This window comes from Balaenoptera musculus, chromosome X, assembly GCF_009873245.2.
Source record: "Balaenoptera musculus isolate JJ_BM4_2016_0621 chromosome X, mBalMus1.pri.v3, whole genome shotgun sequence".
In the NCBI taxonomy this organism is placed as follows: Eukaryota; Metazoa; Chordata; class Mammalia; order Artiodactyla; family Balaenopteridae; genus Balaenoptera; species Balaenoptera musculus.
This window is the reverse complement of record NC_045806.1, coordinates 128,536,010-128,558,197: the sequence shown is the minus strand read 5'-3', so window position 1 is coordinate 128,558,197 and position 22,188 is coordinate 128,536,010. Positions and strand designations below refer to the sequence as shown.

General features: G+C 37.3%; 1 protein-coding gene across 3 annotated transcripts in view; it reads left to right on the top strand.

Annotated features, from left to right (window-relative positions):
• The first annotated feature begins 6,322 nt into the window (after nt 1-6,322).
• TMLHE (trimethyllysine hydroxylase, epsilon) overlaps nt 6,323-22,188 on the top strand; it is a 65,122-nt gene continuing 49,256 nt past the window's right edge. For all 3 annotated transcript variants that reach the window (XM_036840707.1, XM_036840705.1, XM_036840706.1), the window contains exon 1: nt 6,323-6,462. The gene's annotated coding sequence lies outside the window, so the exon portion shown is untranslated. The remainder of the gene's footprint in view (nt 6,463-22,188) is intronic.

Sequence of the window (22,188 nt, the reverse complement as noted above, 5' to 3'; positions counted from 1 at the left end):
TCTTACACTTTACAAAATATCACTCAAAATGGATTGTGGACTTAAATACAGAACACAAAACTATAAAACTTTTAGAAAAAACTGAGAAAGTTATTTGGGATATAGGTTTGGGCAAAGAGTCCTTAGACTCAACACCTAAAGCACAGCCAATAAAAGAAACATTGATAAATTGGACCTGATCAAAATTCAGAACTTTTACTGTATGGAGTACTTAGGAGGATGAAAAAAAAAGAGAAACAACAGAGAAAGAGAAAAAAACCACATATCCAACAAAGGATTAGTATCTTAAATACATAAAGAGCTCTCAAAACTCAACCATAAGAAATAATCCAAGCAAAAAATGGGCAAAATACATGAAGACACATTTCACTGAAGATGATATACAGATAGCTGATAAGCATATGAAAATTTGTTCACCATCATTAATCAGCAGGGAAATGCAAATTAAAAACACAATGAAATATTACTATAGACCTATCAGAACAGTTGAAATAAAAAATATTGACAACACAAAATGTTGGAAAGGTTGCATAGAAACTGGATCTCTCATACATTGCTGGTGGGAATGTAAAATGGCATAGCCACTCTGGAAAACTGTTTGGTAGTTTCTTAAAATATTAAACATGTAACTAGAATATAACCCAGTAATTGTATTCATAGGCATTTAGTCCAGAAAAGTTAAAACTTGTGTTCACACAGACACCTGTACATGAATGTTCATAGCAGCTTTATTCACAATACAAAAATACTGAAAACAGCCCAAATGTTCTTTGATGAGTGAATGATTGAACAAACCAAAAATAAATAAATAAATAACGATATATGTGTAGGTCTATTACTGGATTCTAATTTTTTCCACTGATTTATTTGTCATTTCTTACTCCAGTATCACACTGTTTTGATAAGTGTAGCTTTATAGTAAGTCTTGGAACCAAGAACAATAAGTTCTATGACCTTTTCACTCTTTTTAAAGATTTGCTGAAAGCCCCAAGACATATGTTTGCTCATTCCAACATCTGCACAGCTTTGCCTCCTGAGCTCAGTGAGACTGCCAAACTCAGCTGGGGATTCCAGCTCTCCGTGTTGGGGTCAGGAAATCGTCAACAGGCAAAGAGTTCACATGATTCTGAGGGCTTACATTGTGAGTTTCTCTTCTGTGGGTCACAGTCACTGTGCTGAGTATTGTTCAATAACTGTAAATAGCTTCCTTACATATCTTATGCAGTTTAACGATTTTTTGTAACAGCAGGAGTGCTAGTCTAGTGCCATTCACAGTATAGGTTTATTAAACGTTTTTCCTGCTTCAATCATCCAGACTCAGCTTTTGTTGCATGCAACTAAGAGCTGTGACTGATGCAAGCCACCACTTTGTGCTACGCTCTAAATAGGTGCTTAGCGTTCATTACGTGATTTAATCTTCATTTAGAGGAATCCTTCCTTATAGAAAGCAAAGCAATGGGCAAGAGGCATTTCTAACGGTGGTATGAGGGGTAAAGGGAGAGAGGTTTCAGTGAGAGAAGCTTTCTAGATGGAGGAAGCATGTATAAATGCACAGGAGACTGAGCATGATATGAAATAAAGTATGACACCTTTGGCATTTTCAAGGGATTAATTCTTAGACTTTCATAAATTCTCCTAATCCAATAAAAGCATTATAATGTAGAATTTCCTCCATAAAACGCAGTAAAATGCAATGGTTTATATAGTATACAACCTATAGGATGGTCTTAAGTGCCCCTCCCATCCCTCTTAAGATGGGTACCTCTGGGATAACCAGCCGTCCTTGTTTTAGCAAAGCCTCACATCCCAGGGACTCTCTCAGTCCTAGCCAAACTGGGATGATTGCTCACTCTTGAAAACTGTCCTTTAATATAATGTGACATCACTCACTTAGCTACAGTTGATTGGTTCTGCATAGGCACCAGACTTAAACTTGGCTGATGAATCCCTCCCTCACATTTATGGATATGGGACCACAGTGTCTGTGGCAGCCCTGGAGGTGCCTTGCAGATTTTCTTTCAAGAAGAAACCTATTGTGAGGAATGTAGTCAGCCAACAGCCTCCAATTGTAACACCGTTAGGATATATTTGCATCATTTGATCCAAGGCCATTCCCGTCCCAGCACCTCCAGCCATTTTCTGAGCACAGGAGTGATACTAGGGCCATTTCTGTCCAATGCGGGATTCATCTCATCAGCAACCTTTGCTCTGGATTCCCCAGTTGGACTGGCTGTTACTTCCATAGAGTTGCACTGCAATCTGAGGCACTTCCTACCCATTCCTCCTTCATTTCCTATCCTTTAACAAGCGTCAGACCTGTGTTGTGGTCTGAAGTCTCTCCCTGCCCACTCCTGCTCCTCCTCTTTATCTTCCTAATCATTACCCACAATAAATCTCTAGATGCCAACTTGGCATCTGCTTTTCAGATGATCCAACCTGGCATAGTGTTCTCCAGTGGTTGAAGCTGTAAGATGAAAATTTATGAAGGTGTCAGTAACCCTATTTCCTGTTGCATGGACCTGAGAAACAAAAGGAGATTTGTAGGGAGGGGGAGAGAGGGAGAGAAAGAGAGAGGGAGAGAGAGGGAGAGAGCTCACAAATAAATGTATGAGGAAGAATAGAGATTAAAGAATGATAGAATCTTGATGGCATTTGAATCCTTGGTTTTGACCATTCTTGAGGCCTAACTGTACCTTGTTCTTTCCAAGTTCTGATTGCTCCACTCCTAGAATTTTGTGAGACACCCCATTACCTTTCCATAAATTTCTCTTTCACTTAAGTTAGTTTCAGGTAGGTTTTTGTCAATTTAAACTAATGAAATGCCTCTTCAGTGTAAACTTATTGTACAGGCTACTAAATTTGTGCTGAATCATATTTCTGTTGAGAGTCAGAAATGTCCATACCCTGTTCATATCCTCATATACAAAATTAATACACTTTTCAGGTTTTACCAAATTTTTATCCATCAGTAGATGAGGGAAATTTTGCATGGCCTAGACGATTTCTTCTGAAAACTTTTAGCATTCACTTGTTTCTGTATAGAGTGTATAGTAGAATTGTTGTCATAGACCAAAGCCTCAGCCAAATTCAACATTGCACTGTGTACAGAATATTTATTTTCTGGCTAAAGTCACTTTTAGTTACATAATAAAAGTTACTTTTATTATGAATGTTCATTTTCTTTCTTTCTTTTCTTTATTTTTTAACCTTTCAAAGATCACTAGTAGTTGGTTCTTTTAAAGACCATTTTGATGAATAAAAATTCAAAATTACAATACACACTTTGAATCACTTTTCAACAACTCTTAAGGTGATGAACAGGATTAGAAAGCATGAAAGCTTCACTAAGATGCTGATAAAACCAAGATGTAGATGTTGGCCAGAGATGGTGGCTCCCACATATCTTTCTTACACAATAGTCCATGCAAGAGATGGTGGTAATTTAGTCTAGAGCAGGGATTGTCAAATTAGAGCCCACAGGCCTAATTCTGCCTCCTGTCTATTTTCGTAAATAAAGTTTAATTAGAACATATCCACACTCATCATCTAAATATTGTCTGTGACTACTTTTGCTCAATGAACATGGATTTGAATAGTGGCAGACAGACTGCATGTGCCCCACAAAGCCTAAAATATTTACTGCCTGACCTTTTTCTAAAAAAAATTGCCAACACTTGGCCTTAAGTATTAGCAGTACAAGTGGAGACAAATAAATGAGCAGATTATATTTTTGGAATCAGAGCAGGAACAAGCCTGGTGAGTTCTAGTAACATAAAGGAAGGCCAGAGTGGCTAAACCATAAAACCCAGATACTATCATTGGTTTTTTTCTTTTCCTATTTTGTAGCACATTTATACCTATTGCTTTTTACTCAGACATTAACTCATTCATTCAACAAATGTTCTTTAAGTTCCCACTCTGTCCTAGACACTATGTTAGCTTCTTCACACAAACACACAAATCATAATAAGGGAAACCAACAAGTAAGCAATTATAACAGAGGGGGAATGATTTAATTGATGCAAAGAGGAGGAAATAAACTTTTGTTTCACTACCTATTCAATATTTATCTGATATGCCATATCACCTTCCCCAAACTGTACCTGAGCCACACCTTCCCTCGTTGGTCATGCCTCCCCTCCAGTCACTAAAATGCATCACCGTCATAGCAGCTAACACTCATAGAGCATTTACTGTGTGTCAGATATGGCCAGGCACTTTACACATATTGTCTCATTTCATCACCACAAACCTGTAATATAGATACTATTATTATGCTCATTTGTGAATTAGGAAATTGAGGGTTAAAGAACTGATGTCCTTTGCCCAAGATCTCATACGTGCTCCAGAAAAGAGCACTCATGTCGACTATTTTCTACTTCCTGTGCTCTGGCTTGCTGCTGATGCCTAATGTTACGATCATTGCTGCTTGATGGTATCACCTACCAAAGGCACCACCACCACTGCCAATACCAACCAATGTCTGTGCCAAAGTCTTATGTCTAGAGCATTAATATTTGGGTCCAGGACATTGTTTCTTGAAGCTCTTAGTATTGTTTCTGATAGATGCCAAATATCTGAGAACAATGAACATATTTTGTAAAAGAGTTCTTTGTAGTTTTTACTTGTGCTTTTATTACAGTTCTTGCCCTCCGATCTGGAGCCAGATTACCTAGGTTTGAATCTCAGCCCTGACACTTAACTACTGTGTGATCCTGGTGAAATTGCTTAACTTCTCTGTGCCCCAGTTTCCTTATCCTTAAATCAGGGATAACAGTAATATTTATCTTAAGTGTTTGTTATAAAACACAGCTCAGCATTTGGCATATAGTGCAAATTTAATAAATGTTGGTTACTATTATTAAGGCAACTGGCTTCTTTTTCCGACTCTTAAACAGGCTTTATCTATCAACCTCTTGCCTCTTTCTGAGTACTTTCTATCTGTTGATTTCACCTTACCTTTATTGATCTTATCACTCTAATTGCTACTGTCATGTTCTTTCCTACTACAGGACCTTTGGTCATACTGTTCCCTCCATCTGGGATGTTCCTTTTCCTGTTGCTTGGCCAATTCCTATTTGTTCTTAAACTCGATAAGGGCATGAACTCTTATCTGTTTTGTTTTGTTTTGCTTTGCTTTTTTTACCATTTTACACCCAGTGCTTAATACTGCACCTGGGGTTCGGTAGACACTCATTAATGTTTGCTGCCTGAATGAGCACCAGTCTGAGTCTATCATCTCACTTTATTCAGTTATTCCTCTGTATATTAATTCACATCCTAGCTATAGCCTTTTTTCTTTCTACTCACTGGTTTACACAATTCTAAACAAATATTCACTAAACACAATATTTGTTAGGTCTGGGCTAGGGACTTGGAATATAAATTTGAAAAATATGAATTTTCTGCTCTCAAGAAGGTATGTGCTCATTGGGGGACACAGGCATGCAAAGAGAGAAATTATAATCCAAAACGGTAAGTGGTATACTTGAGGCCTGTGCTGGATACATTGGTCATATTGGACCCACGAAAAAGGATCAATTTTCCAAATAGACAAATAGGGGTAAAGCGTCTGGCAGCAAGAATTCCAGGGTAAAAGTATGAAGGGTTTTTTCTTCTTTTGTTGATGCTGACTTCTACAGATCTTTTCCTTTATTATTACCCTTTTGAGTAACAATTTTAATCTCCAATAACTACAATACTGCTCACTTTCCCATTTTCAATGTCTATGCATTGCATCTGTTATGTGTTGTTGCTCCCAATTTCTTCCCTTTGTCCTGAATTTCCATTGCACATACTATTTCAGCGCATTTTTTGTCCTTCTTTGTAATATGTACTGTTCTTCAGTTTTTACGTGCATAAGATATGAATTCTTAACGGCTCGTTGCATTCTAGTGCTCAATGTGCTTAACACTGCACCTGGACCTTGGATTCAAGGTGCTCAAGTAAATTGGAGGGAGTCCAGCAGTGGAGTGGTATGCGATGTAAGTTCAAGAAAGTGGTGGAGGGATATCGGAAGAATTTAAGTTCCAGCGACCCTCGATAAACCACCATAAATAGGAGCGTACTGGGAGGAGTCCTGAAACGGCAAGCAAGGCGACCTAGGTTTTACACGCGTAGTTTTCTAGGTCTATCTTCCTGTCTGCGCCTGTGGTTCCCAATCTGCTAAATGAAGGCAATCAACCAGAGCGGCCCGGCTCAGCCCTGTTGCATCAGAGGCTCCAGCACGCCCCGAAGCCCGCTTGATCCCAGGCGCGCGAGGCCCCCACCCTGCATGGCCGGAAGGAGCGGGGCGGGGCCTCCAGGCTAGGCGCCGGGTCCGAGCGCGCTGGGGGAGGGGAGCGCGGAGCCGACAGTTTCAGGGCAAAAAGCGAAAGGCGGGCGCAGGGCTGCCTTCCGAGGCTCTCTTTGCTTGCAGTTCGTCCCGCTTTGCTGAACGGGGAGTCGCGACCTCCGGCACAGGTGGGTTCCGCCCTGTGGGTCGGCGAAGGGGTGTTCTGGGTGGGCGCGATGAGTGGGTTTGCCCAGCCGCTGGCTTTCAGGCCTGGCGCAGTGAGAGGCGGCTGCTCGGCCTCGGGGCGTTGGTACTCACCTTTACCCCGGCAGAGGAGAAGGCCACTTGTGCCTTGCCGCGGGGCTCTCGTCACGGTTTGTGCCAGCTGCGCGAAACACAGCCCGCCCGGAGCTCAGCGCGGGGTCAGATGGGCCTAGTGCTTGGGCAGAGCTGGAAGAGCTGAGCAACCTTGCGCCGGGACTGACGCCCAGAGTACATTGTCTCCAACTCGATCGGACTTCCCCGCCCTGGGTCTGTCGTTGACTGGGTCTAGCTTTCGGCGAGTCCCTGCCCTCTCCCTGCTTTACTTTGCTGGGCAGTGCAGTGGAAGGTGGAACTTGGCTGTCTGCAAGACCTTGCAGCACTGACTTTCTTTCTTGGTAATGTTTTCTGCCCAGATTTTACCCTTTCTCTGCCCCTCCTGAGCAGGAAACCTAGCAAGAGTCAGGAGTGGCAGGGCAGGGCATTGGGGAAGCTAGGCAAGGCAGCTCTTTCTCTGTTCTGAAAACAACTCTGAAAAGCCTATTTAGGCTTACTTACTTTACTGACTGCCCTGAAAACTGGAAACAACATTCATTCAATGCCTTAGTTGAATGTTAACTCTGAAGAATGCTCTTCTGAATGCCTTACCATGAAAGATTTTAACCAGATGACAGATGATTGTCCAAAACCTTATGGGTTGAATGAGCATAGTACACTGCCTGGCAAAAGTCTAATCGTAAAAGACTTGGTGACTTAATTATATACTCAAGCACTGAAAGACAAACTTGAGCTCCCATGTGTGGGAATACGTCCATATTCCCTTCCCATACAGCAGTCTTTTAGGGTTGCCTCTTAGCTTGGTATTGCCCTTTCAGGAAACACTGTAGTAAAAATTACACTTTATTTTACATTAACTTAACTACAAAGGCAAAGAATTAGAAACACTATGGAAGGACATTGTACTGTCATTCTGATTCTTCCTCATTAAGGAACTGGTGACAATGATAACGGCAACCATATATTATGCAAAACACTGTAATCTTCACAACCATGAGAGGTAAATGTGCTTATGTATCACGATACTTAAAGAGGTTATACTTTATCTCATAACCAGTATGATGAAGGGAATTTTCAATTTGTCGGTTGAGTCTGGGGGCGTCTTTTGCGTGTCCCACCTCATTCTCTATTTCTGGGAAGGGTGGGTTGGGAGGGATCACTTCCTGGTTTTGGTATCTGTATCAGGAACCGCAAGCAGTTCTGTATCTCTGCTTGTCAACCCTGGGAACAGCAGTAAAATATCCAAGTTGATCACTCACTGTCTGCAGTGTTTCTGGCAGCTGTGTTTTCTGCCTGCCAGGATGGTGGGTGGGTGGAGCTGTGGGCCCTGGATTAATAAACCCCCTCGGATGGGAAACGTCTCTTTCTGCTTGGAGCCAAAGTGAACATAGACCCACCAGTTGGGCACCATTGTGACCCTCTTTCTACAACACCAAACGTCCCCCATGCTCATATGGGCTGTACATGTACCTGCCATTGCCCACGTGTAAAGAATTTACAGGATGAGAGGCTTTGGGCAAAACCCGGTCCCTGCCACAGCTGCAGGGTTTAGGCAAGGAGTGGCCACCGGTATGAATGTGAGTGTTGTTCAAGGCGTGGGACCTGTTGATTTCCCAAATGGTCAATAGAGCGAGAGGGAAATTCTGATAGACGTCTGCTGAGCTGACCTTGTGGGTGAGTATAGGGCTGGTTGTTTGGAGGACCTGGTGGATGCGTTGGCCATATGTTTACTCTGTTCGTTCATTCTTCCACTCCAAAGACAATCAATGAACGCTTACTCTGTGCCAGGGTGCTGCTCCACTCCCAGAGGTTAGCAGCACAGGAGGACAGTAGGTTTGAGAGGACAACAGGAGTTCAACTTGAAGCATGTGAAGTCTGAGGCGTCCTCACTCTTCCCCATTCCCAGTATCTAATCAGTACAAAATCGTGTCACTTCCGCATCCTGAATATGTTTTTAAACCCATCCACATCTCTTCGCCCCCACTGCTACTCAGAATTTCAACCCAGCAACATTCTTTTTCTGTTAATTTTTTAAATTTTTATTGTAAAAGACCCAAATCCCTGCTTGACCCTCAGCCCTCATGGGAAAGCCACCATAACCACGGCAACAACGACAGCATCAACAACATACAACAGCCCAATGAGCTCTGTATGACCCCTAATAAATTGTGTCAATTGACACAAACTTTATTTTCTCTACTTCCCAAAGTGTTTTTAAAATGTTGTATCGAGATATAATTTACACACCATAAATCTGACTCATTTTACGTGTACATTCAAGGATTTTTAGTAAACTTATCGAGTGGTGCAACCATCACTATAATCCAATATTAGATATTTCCATCACCTCAATGGCACCTCTCTCTTGCCCATGTGCACTTAGTCCCCATTACCACCCTAGCCCCTGGGAACCACTAATCTGCTTCTTGTCTCTATGGATTTGCCTATTCTGGACATTTCATATAAATGGAATCACGCAGTTTGCAATCTTTTGTGACTTGCTTCTTTTACTTAGTGTGACGTTTTCAAGTTTCATCCATGTTGTAATGTGAATCAGTACTTCATTACTTTTGATGGCCGAATAATGGTATATAATATATGTATATACCACCTTTTGTTTATGGACATTTGGGTTATTTCCACCTTTTGGCTATTGTGAATAAGGCTGGTATGGACATTTACGCACAAGATTTTGGGTGTACGTATGTTTTCGATTCTCTTGGGTAGGTACCTAGGAGTGGAAGTGCTGGGTCATATAGTAACTGTATGTCTAATCTTTTGCCAAAGTATTTTCCAAAGGGGCTGCGCCATTTTATATTGATTACATTTACATGCACCACCAGCAGTGTATAAAAGTTCTAATTTCTCCACATCCTTACCAATGTTTGTTATTTTTCCTTTTAAAAAATTTCTGGCTGCCCTTGTGGGTGTGAAGTAATATCTCATTTTGAATTTGATTTGCATTTCCCTAATCGTAATGATATTGAACATCTTTTCATCTGTTTCTTGTCCATTTGTATATGTTCTTTGGAGAAAAGTCTATTAAATATTTTGCCCATTTTTCAATAAGGTTTTTTCCCTTCCTATTATTGAGATGTAAGAATTCTTTATATTTTTAAGATACAAATCCTTTATCAGGTATATGATTTGAAAATATTTTTTCCAGTCTGTGACTTATCTTTTCATTTTTTAATTGTGTCTTTTGAAAGACAAAGGGTTTGAATTTTTATTAAGTTCAATTTATCATTTTTCTTTTGTAAATTCTACTTTTTGGTTAAGAACACTTTGCTTAATCCAAGGTCACGAAGATTTTCTCCCATATTTTCTTCTGCAAGTTTTATAGTTTTATCTTCCATTTATGTCCAATCCATTTTGACTTCGTTTTTTTTAATTGAAGTATAATTGACCTACAACACTATGTTGCTTCCAGGTGTACAATATGGTGATTTGATATTTCTATACATTACAAAACGATCACCATGATGAATCTAGTTACCACCTATCACCATACAAAGATATTATAATGTTATTTACTATATTCCCTATGTGTACATTAAATCCACACAATTCATTTATTTTGTAACTAGAAGTTTGTACCTCTTAATCTCTCTTACCTGTTTCTTTCATCCGCCCTTACCTCTCTCCCTTCTGGCAACCACCAGTTTGTTCTCTGTGTCTATGAGCCTGTTTCTGTTTTGTTAGGTTTAATCATTTGTTTTGTTTTTTAGATTCCACATATAACTGAAATCACATGGTATTTCTCTTTCTCTGTTTGACTTATTTCACTCAGCATAATAACCTCTAGGTCCATCCATGTTGTTGAAAAAGGCAAGATTTCATTCTTTTTTTATGCCTGAACATTATTCCTGTGTGTGTGTGTGTGTGTGTGTGTGTGTGTGTGTGTGTGTGTATACCACATCTCTTTATGCATTCATCTATCAATGAGCACTTAGGTTGCTTCCATATCTTGGCTATTGTAAGCAATGCTGCATTGAACACAGGGGTGCACGTATCTTTTCAAATTAGTCCTTTCACTTTTTAGGGTAAATACCCAGAAGTGAAATTGCTAGATCATATGGTAGTTCTATTTTTAATTTTTAAAGGAACCTCCGTACTGTTTTCCAGAGTGACTGTACCAATTTACATTCCCACCAACAGTGCACAAGTGTTCCCTTTTCTCCACATCCTAACCAACACTTGTTATTTGTTGTGTTTTTAATAATAGCCATTATGACAGATGTGAGGTGGTATCTCTTTGTGGTTTTGATTTGCATTTACCCTCCTCCACAGGGATTAGACCTACATCATGGCCCAACAGCTGTCCCAGTCTTTTCAAACTCTGTCTCCATTTTCTCTCACATATGTTTCCCCTGATAAACCACTTGTACATCTCTTCCTGTCATGGCATCTCCTTCTCAGAGCACCCAAACTAATTCAGTTGTCAACATTACAAATTGGGAGATTTCTTATGTAATGTGCATTTCTGGCTCCTCTCAAATCTGGCAACATTCGGACTGTCTGGCAATAATTAGCTAGAGCTGAGTAGTGGCTAGGATTTTTGGACAGATCAAGCATTCTTCAGTTCACCGCTCTTACCACAATCCCCTATTGTCTCTTATACTTTACCTATTTATGTTACTTGCCTAGCCCCTGTGGGCATTTAATTTTGAGGCCCTGATGTAAAGGAGCATTCTTTTAACTCATGTAATCCAATATATTATTGCACTAGTTAAACACAGACACAGATATGACAGATAATCTCAGCTTAGAGCTTTCGTATTGGCCTACTTTGCATCAGATATCTTCATGAATAATTCCCTTTTTCTTCAAATATCATTTTGCTCAATAAAGTCTACCCTGATCACCCTGTTTAAATGTCCTACTACCTCCAGCACATCCCTTTATCCTGCCAGATAGCTCTTATTGCCTTCTAATATACTATATAATTTACTCATTTATTATGTTTATCTTTGTCTACCTCCTTCCACTAGAGGATAAGCTCCATGAAAGCAGGCATTTTTGTCGTCTGTTTTGTTCACTGATAAATTCCAAGTGCCTAAAATAGTTCCTGGCACATAGTTGACACCCAATAAATATTTGTTAAATGAATTGTGCAGGAAGAATGAGAGGGAGAATATGGTAGGCAAAGGAAACAACATATGTGAAGGCCCTGAGGCAGTGGGCAAGATAGATGGAGCCAATTATGTGAAGCCATTGTAAAGAGATGACTCAATCCTTTTGTCTGCCCTCAAGGAGCTTTCAGCAAATGGGAAGAGAAAAATAATTAAACAGGCAATTATTGTATGTGTTGTAAGTGCACTAATAAGGGTATGCACAAAGAGCTGTGAAAACACTGGGTAGGCAGCTACTAACTCTTCCTAGGGGAGTTAGGAAGATTTTACAAAGGTGACATTTGAGCTAGGTCTCAGGCAGGAGAGTGACATGATGAAAGTGTTTTAAGAAGATTAATCTGGCAATAGTATGGAAAGTGGATTGGAATATGGATGGAATGGAGGCAAGGAAACCATCTAGTCTATGGCAGTAGTCCAGGTATGAGGTGATGAAGGTATCTATAGGAATGGAAAGAGAAGGACAAATCTGAGAGACATTTGGAAGGAAAAATTGACAGGAGCTAAATGGACTCTTGGCTTTAAGCCTTTTAGGGGGTAATGCTTCTTCCTTAGTAATAACCATGAAAAGATTCAGATTGACCTATTATGTAATTGCTTATTCTGACTAGAATTTCTAGCTATGGCTGTTCTCCAAAAGTTTCTGTTATTATGATTGATACTTGTTGGACTTTAATTTACATTAAGATGGCTTTAGACTCTAAAGGTTGGGAAGCTCTCAAAAACATCATTTTGACTATGAAACAGCAAATTATTCTATTAAAGGAGAAATGAGGGACACTATGGGGTTGCAAGGGAAGTTTTACAATGACCTAATAGTTGCTATTTTTTTAAGAATAATATATAAAAGATGGAAAAGAAGGATGAATATAACAGGTGGCACTTGCCTAAAGGATTAGTATTTGGAAGGTTAAGGCCCCAAATTACCTCAGGCTTGTATAAATACATATTTGCAAAGACAACAAGAACAATTTTAACTACGTTCTCAGAAAGAAAAAGTACATGTGTCCTGGGATGGATAAGTTATAACTTGATATTGTTAAACTATTCTCAATGAGCAAAAGAATTAAGGAGAATAAGGACAGGTGCTTTAACACTGGACTTATATAAGTATACTACCACTTCTAACAAAGGAAAAGGAGGAAGAGTTTTCAATCTACTAATCAATAAACTAAATATGTCCTGGGTTAGCTTCTAGAACAGATTTTCAAGTAAGTGAGTACTTAGAAAATTACACAGTGTTATCAACAAACAAAGACGTTCCACTCAAATCTAATTTTTATTTCTGATTATTAGAGGTGTTTATGGAAATATGACAGCTATAACATGTACATTGAATGAATGAATGAATGAATGAAACTTCAGCAAGATTTTAACAAGTCTTTTATGACCCCCTTGTGAACAAGAATTATGAATCCATGTTGATGGGTTATATAACTAATACAATTATGTATTAATTAATTAAATTACTATACTAAAAGAGTGCTGATAGCAGACCATAAGCAAAGGAAGAGTTTTAGATGGCCTGTTGCAAACCCTACCTTTGGCTTGACAGCATCAATATTTTTATTACTTACTTAACTGAAGATTTAGAGCAGACATCTTACCAGATTTAAAGAGGCTATGAAGCTGGAAGAAAAGTAATTCAATCCAATGTCCACAAACATTTATGAAATTCTCCTAAGTACTAGGAACCATGCTAGATGTTAGGGTAAAAAAATGAATGACCCAGAGGTCTTCACATTGAGATATGTCCAAGTATTACTGGTGGGAAAGACATAAAGACATATAATTTCAACAAAATATATTGAGAAGGAAAACAGAGGCATAAACAGACTATAGTGAGAGAACAAAAGAAAGCTACTAGTTCATTCTGTGACTTTAAGGAAGAATTCTTAGATGAGATGATACCTCCACTGATTCTTGAAAGACGTATAAAAGACAGAGTAGGAACGGCTTCCAGTTTGAGGGAACAAAAGGCATGAACATGAGTTTCTCAGAATTAGGAAAGTATAGTGGGTCTGGGAAACTATAAACAATGAAGTACAAGGGTGTAAATAACAGGAAGTGAGGCTGAGAGGTAGCTCAGGATCAGGTAATGGGAGGCATTATGTAACATGATAAGTAAATTGGACTTTACCCTGAAGGCCCTAGGGGTCTATTCAAAAGGGATGACATACTAATATATATATTTTAATTCACCATTCCTACAGTGTGCAAAATGATTTGAAGGGAGGGCAAATGTGTGTATGGATAGATCAGTTGGGAGGCTTTTGCAGCCTTTGAGTGAGAAATAATGGTGGGCCTGGACTGGGATGGTAGCAGATAGAGATATAATGCAGTGGGTCAGCACTTATAAGAATGCCTGGCACCTAGTACATGTAAATATCTGATATATTTGTAATAGGAGTCCTAGGAGAGGAGAGAGAGAATGGTGCAGAAACAATATTTGAAGAGATGATAACTAAGAGTTTTCCAAAAGTAACAAAGTATTGTGTTATTTTGCTATTGCTGCATACCAAGTTACCACAAACTTAGTACTTAAACAAACATCCATTTATTATCTCATAGTTCTGTATGTCAGAAGACCAGGCATGGCATTACTGGGTTCTCTGGTCAGTGTATTAAAGGCTGAAATTGGGGTGTTGGGTAGGCTGTATTCTTTTCTGGAGGCTTTGGCTAAGAATCCACATCCACCCTCATTCAGATTGTTGGCTGAATTCAATTCCATGTGGCTGTAGGACTGAGGTTGCTGTTTCCCTGCTGCATATCAGCCACATAGTCCTCTCCATCTTCAAAGCCAATAGAAGCAGACAGCAGATTCCTCTGCTGCTTCAAGTCTCTTTCACCAGAAAGATCCCTGTCCCTTTTAAGGGATTGCTGGATTAGGTCAGACCCACCAAAGATCATCTCCCTTTCTTAATGTCAGTTGTGCCATATACATAACCTAATCATGCATGAAGTCACAGATTTAAAAAGTGCTGTAACTCAGAGCAGAATAAATAAAGAAAACCTCATCTAGGTGTATTTTAATAAAGACTGCTAAAAAATAAAGAAAAAGAAACAATCTTAAAAACAGTTAGAGAAAAAAGATGTATTACCTTACAAGGAGTAGCAATTAGATTGGCTTTAACTTCTCAACAGAAACAATGTGAACATAATGGAACAATATCTTCAAAATGCTGGAGAAACTAACTGCTAATCGAAAATTCTATATCCAATGAAAATAGCCTTCGAAATGAAAGTAAGACGGATGTTTTTAGATGGTCCCAACTTACGGAACCTTCCACCAAACACCAAAGGAAATATTTAGGATCTTTAGGCCGAAGTAAAATGATCCCAAATGAACACTTGGAGATACAAAGTAAAATGATCCCAAATGAAAGCTTGGAGATATAAAATGGATGCAATGGAGAGGTTAAATATGTGGGTAGATCTGAATGTCCCTGTGGGATGTATGTGTGTGTGTTTGTGTGTGTGTATAATTAAAATACACAACAGCAGTTGAAGAAGGAAGATAGAGTTAATATAAATTCTTTAATTTGCATTATAATTTAAAAAAATCAAAGATACGTGTTATAATCACTAGAATAACTGCTTTTAAAAAAACAGTAAAAGAATGTATAACTAACAAGTAAACAAAGGAGGAAATGGAATGATACAAATTACCTAATCAGTGCAAAGCAAAGCAAGAGAGAAAGGTAACAAAACAGGCAAGACAAATAGAAAGCAAATATTTGACTTCACACATTAATTAAATGACAGAACATGAGGTTAAAAAACAAAATCTAACTACATATGTGCTGTTTATAAGAGACAAAAGGGTGGAATAAATATACACCACAAACACTACCCCCCCAAAAAGACCTGATTTAGATATAATAATATAAAACAAGACTTTATGGCAGGTTTCTTTACTAGACATAAGAGATATTTTGTGATGATAAGAGAGGCCATCCACCAAGAAGATAAAATTATTGTTCTAATTTGTACGCAACCCAAATATACAAAGCAAAAATTGACAGATGTCCAGTAAATAAATTCAGTCATAATCAGAGATCTTAATACATATCCCTCAATAACTAACAGATCATAAGACAAATAAAACCAATAAGTATATAGAACAGTTGAACAATAATATTAACAAACAACCTAATTGACAGACATATACAGATGACCTTATGCAACAACTACAGAATATATATTCTTTTCTGCACCCAGAAAAATAGATGATATGCTAGGCCATACAGCAACAACTTACAGTTGCACTGAGGGTTTTTTTTGCCACAATGAAATAAAGTTAGAAAACAATAATAAAAGTAAAAATAGAAAATCCCTCTAAAATATGTTTACTTTTAAATAACCTGTAGGTCGAATTTTAAAAATCACAATGGAGATTAGAAAATATTTTAATTGGCTAAAAAATGAAAATATTGCATATCAAAACTCATGGTGGGGGAGGGGTGAATAGTCAGAGCACAGAGCATTTTTAAGACAATGAAAATACTCTGTGTGTTATTATAAAGGATACATGTCATTATACATTTGCCCAAACCCATAGAATGTAGAACACCCAGCGTGAACCCTAATATAAGTTATGGGCTTTGGGTGATAATGATGTGTTTATGTAGGTTCATCACTTGTAACAAATGTATCACTCTGTGGTGGAGGATATTGATAATGGTGGGGATTATGCATGTGTAGGGGCAGGAGGTGTATGAGAAATCTCTATATCTTTCCCTCAATTTTGCTGTGAACCTAAACCTGCTCTAAAAAAAATCTTGCTTAAAAAAATGTACAGTGGGCAAAAGATCTTTGGACAGACACTTGACCAAAGAAGATATATAGGTGGCAATTAAGAATATGAAAATATGCACAGCATCATTCATAATTAGGGAGATGCAAATTAAAACAACAATGAGATATTACTGCACACCTGTTAAAATGGCTAAATCCAAAAAACTGACAATACCAAGTTCTAGCAAGGATGCAGAAGAATGGGAGCTCTCATTCATTGCTGGTGGAATGCAAAATAGTACAGCTACTTTGGATGACAATTTCAGAGATTCTAGTAATGTTAAGTAAAACATCAATAGCACTCTTCGGCATTTACCCAAGTGATCCAAAAACTATGTTCACCAAAAAAAAAAAAAAAAGTGTATTTCTGTATGTATGTGTGGCAGTTGTGGAGATTTCAGCTGTATGTGATCTTGAGGTTGGTTCTCCAAACTGTTGATTGTTGATGAGTTTCCTTGAAGGAATGGGAATGGCAAATAATGAGGGAAGGAGGCTTTGACTTTTTATTTTATATATTTCTCAGTTGTTTAGATTTTTTTTCTTTTTACAGTGAGGAAGTGTTTTTTTCTTCTAGTTTTATTGAGATATAATTGACATATTGACATACAGCACTATATAAGTTTAAGGTGTACAACATGATGATTTGACTTACATCATGAAATGATTACCACAATAAGTTTAGTGAACATCCACCATCTCAATAGATACAAAGTTAAAGAAAAGGAAAAAAATTTTTTTCCTTGTGATGAGAACTCTTAGGATTTACTCTCTTAACAACTTTAGTGTATAACATTCAATGGTGTTAATTATATTTATCATGTTGTACATTACATCCCTAGTACTTATGTATCTTATAACTGGAAGTTTGTACCTTTTGATCTTGTTCATCCAATTCCCTCTCCCTCCACTCCCCGCCTCTGGTCTGATCTCTTTTTCTATGAATTTATTTGTTTGTTTGTTTTTGAAGTATAATTGACCTACAACACTATGTTAGTTCCTGTTACACAGCATAGTGATTAGATATTTCTATACATTTTTAAATGATCACCCGGATAACTCTACTTACCATCTGTCACCATACAAAGATATTACATAGCTATAACTATATTCCCCACACTGTACATTTCATACTGGTGACTCATTTATTTTGCAACTGGAAATTTGTACCTCTTAATCTCCCTAATCTATTTCTTTCCTCCCCCCACTGCTCTCCCTTCTGGCAAACACCTGTTTGTTTTCTGTATCTATGACTCTGTTTCTGTTTTATTATGTTTGTTAATTTGTTTTGGTTTTTAGATTCCACATATAAGTGAGATCATATAGAATTTGTCTTTCTCTGTCTTATGTATCTTACTTAGCATAATACCCTCTAGGTCTATCCATGTTTTCACAAATGGCAAGATTTCATTCTTTTTTATGGCTGACTAATATTCCAGTCTGTCTGTGTGTGTGTGTGTGGGTGTAACATCTTCTTTTTGAACTCATATATTGATGGGATCTAGGTTGCTTCCATATCATGGCTACTGTAAATAATGCTGCAATGAACATAGGGGTGCATATATCTTTTCAGTTTAGTGTTTTCATTTTCTTCAAATAAATACCTAGGAGTGGAACTGCTGGATCATATGGTAGATCAGTTTTTTATTTTCTGAGGAAACTTTATACTGTTTTCTATAGTGGCTGCACCAATTTATGTTCCCACCAACAGTGCACGAGGGTTCCTTTTTCTCCACATCCTCACCAACACTTGTTATTTGTTAGCTTTTTGATAATAGCCATACTGACAGGTGTGAAGTAGTATTTCATTGTGGTTTTGATTTGCATTTACTTGATGATTAGTGATATTGAGCATCTTTTCATGTGCCTGTTGGTCATCTGTATGTCTTCTTTGGGAAAATGTCTATTCAGGTTGTCTGCCCATTTTTAATTGGGTTATTTGCTTTTTTTAATGTTGAATTGTGTGAATTATTTGTATATTTTGGATATTAACCAATCAGATACATCATTTACAAAGATCTTCTCCCATTCAAAAGGCAAATTTTTCATTTTGCTGATAGCTTCTTTTGCTGTACAAAAGCTTTTTAGTTTGATGTAATCCCATTTATTTTTGCTTTTGTTTCCCTTGCCTAGGGAGGCATATCCAAAAAACTATTACTAAGACAAATGTAAAAGAGCATACTGCCTATGTTTTCTTCTAGAAGTTTTCTGGTTTCTGGTCTTACATTTAAGTCTTTAATCCATTTTGAGTTTATTTTTGTGAATGGTGTGAGAAAGTAGTTCACTTTTGATTCTTTTGCATGTAGCTGTCCAGGTTTTCCAACATCACTTATTGAAGAGGCTGTCTTTTACCCATTGTATATTCTTGCCTACTTTGTTGTAGATTACTTGCCCATATAAGTGTGGGTTTATTTCTGAGTTCTCTATTCTGTTGCATTGATCTATGTGTCTGTTTTTGTGTCAGTACCATACTGTTTTGATTACCATAGTATTATAGTATAGTTTGAAATCAGGGGCATGATACCTCCAGCTTTATTCTTCTTTCTCAAGATTGTTTTGGCTATTTGGGTTTTTTTGTGTTTCCATAAAATTTTATAATTACTTATTCTAGTTCTGTGAAAAATACCACTGATGTTTTGATAAGGATTGCATTGAGTCGCTAGATGGCCTTAGATAGTATGGTCATTTAAACAATATTAATGCTTCCAATCCAAGAACACAGTATATCTTTCCATCTATTTGTGTCGTCTTCAGTTTCTTTCATTGGTTTCTCAGTTTTCTGAATACATGTCTTTTACTTTTTGGTTACATTTATTCCTAGGTATTTTATTCTTTTTGATGTGATTGTGAATGGGATTGCTTTCTTAATTTCTCTTTCTGATAGTTCATTGTTACTGTATAGAAGTGCAACAGATTTCTCTATATTAATTTCATATCCTGCAACTTTACCAAATTAATTGATGAGTTCTAGTAGTTGTTAGGTGGCATCTTTAGGATCTTCACGTATAATATCACGACATCTGCAAACAGTGACAGTTTTACTTCATTTTTTCCAATTTGGATTCCATTATTTTATTTTCTTGTCTGATTGGTCTGGCTAGAACTTCCAATACTATATTGAGTAGAAGTGATGAGAGTGGGCATCCTTGTCTTATTTCTGATTTTAGAGGAAATGGTTTCAGCTTTTCACCATTGAGTATGATGTTAGCTGTGGGCTTGTCATATATGGCCTTTATTATGTTGAGGTATGTTCCCTCTATACCCACTTTGTTGAGAGTTTTTATCGTAAATGGATGTTGAATTTTGTCAAAAGCTTTTTCTTCATCTACTGAAATGATCATATGATTTTTTTCTCTTCAATTTGTTAATGTGTATCACACTGATTAATTTGCGGATATTGAACCATCTTTGTGTCCCTGGAATGAATCCCATTTGGTCATGGTGTATGATCCTTTTAATGTATTTTTGAATTTGGTTTGCTAATATTTTGTTGAGGAATTTGCATATATGTTCATCAGTGATATTGGCCTGTAATTTTCTCTTTTTTTTGATATCTTTGGTTTGGTATCAGGGTGATGCTGGCCTGGTAGAATGAGTTTGGAAGCTATTCCTTCCTCTGCAGTTTTGGGGAATAATTCGAGAAGGATAGGTGTTAACTCTTTAAATGTTTGGTTGAATTTACCTGCGAAGGTATCTGACCCTAGACCTTTGTTTGTTGGGAGTTGTTTTCATTCCTGATTTAATGTCATTACTGGTCATTGGTCTGTTGTTCATATTTTCTGTTTCTTCCTGATTCAGTCTTCAGATATTGTACATTTCTAGGATTTTTTCCATTTCTTCTCTGTTGTCCATTTTATTGGTGTATAACTTTCTGTGGTAATCTCTTATGATCCTTTCTATTTCTCTGGTGTTGGTTCTAACTTGTATTTTATTACTGATTTTACTTATTTGGGCCTTCTTTTCTTCTTGATGAGTCTGGCTAAAGGTTTATCGATTTTGTTTATCTTTTTAAGAACCAGCTCCTAGTTTCGTTGATCTTTTCTGTTGTAGTTTAGTCTCTGTTTCATTCATTTCTTTTCTGATCTTTATGATTTCTTTTCTACCAACTTTGGGTTTTGTTTGTTCTCCTTTTTCTTGTTCCATTACATGTAAGATTAGGTTGTTTGAGATTTTTCCTGTTTCCTGAGGTAGGTTTGAATCACTATAAACGTCCCTCTTAGAAATTTTTTGCTGCATCCCATAGATTTTGGATCACTGTATTTTCATTTTCATATTCATATTTTTTGATGTCCTCTTTGATTTCTTCAGTGACCCTTGGTTGTTTATTACAATGTTGTTTATTCTCCATGTGCTTGTGTTTTTTACAGCTTTGTTTCTTGTAGTTGATTGCTAGTCTCATAGCATTATGTGTTTGCAAAAGATGCTCAATGTGATTTCAGTCTTCTTAAATTTACTGAGATTTATTCTGTGGCTTAGCATGTGATCTATCCTGGAGAATATTCCATGTTACTTGAAAAGAATGTGTATTCTGGGGCTTTTGGATGGAATGTTCTATATATACTATTAAGGCCATCTGGTCTAATGTGTCATTTAAGGCCAGTGTTTCTTACTGATTATCTGTCTGGATGATCTGTCTATTGCTGTAAGTAGGGTGTTAAAGTCCCCTACTATTATTGTGTTACTGTCAGTTTCTCCCTTTATGTTTGTTAATATTGCTTTATGTATTTAGGTGCTCCTATGTTGGGTGCATTTATATTTAAAATTGTTATATCTTTTTGTTGGATCGATCCCTTTATCATTATGTAATGTCCATCTTTATCTCTTGTTACAGTCTTTATTTTAAAGTCTATTTTGTCTGATATAAAAATCGCTACCCCAGCTTTCTTTTCATTTCTGTTTACACGAAATACCTTTTTTCCATCCCCTTACTTTCAGTCTGTATGTGTCTTTAGATCTGAAGTTAGTATCTTGTAAGCAGCATAAATAGGGGTCTTGTTTTTGTATCCATCCAGCCACTCTGTCTTTTGATTGGAACGTTTAGTTCATTTACCTTTAAAGTAATTATTGTTGGGACTTCCCTGGTGCTCCAGTGGTTAAGACTCTGTGCTTCCAATGCAGGGGGTGCGGGTTCAATCCCTGGTCAGGGAACTAAGATCCCACATGCTGTGTGGCAAAAAAATAAAAATAAATAAATACATAAATAAATACTTAATTACTGTTAGGTATGTACTTATTGCTATTTTGTTAATTGTTTTGGGATTGTCTCTGTAGTTTTTTAAATTGTTGTTCTTTTCTTCTTTTGCTCTCTCCCCTTGTGATTTGATGACTATCTTTAGCATTATATTTGGATTCCTTTCTCTTCTCTCTCTGTGTGTGTGTATCTATTATAGTTTTTTGATGTGTATTTACCATGGGATTTATATATAGCAAATTATATATGTATATATATATATATATATATATATATATACATATACACACACATATATATGTAATTATTGTAAGCTACTGATCTCTTTAGTTTGAATGCATTTTAACAACCCTGCATTTTCACCCTCCTCCCCCAGTGTTTACTATTTGACATCTTATTTTGCATCTTTCTGTTTTATGTATCCCTTAACTACTCATTGTGGTTATAGATGATTTTACTACTCTAGTCTTTTAACCTTCCTA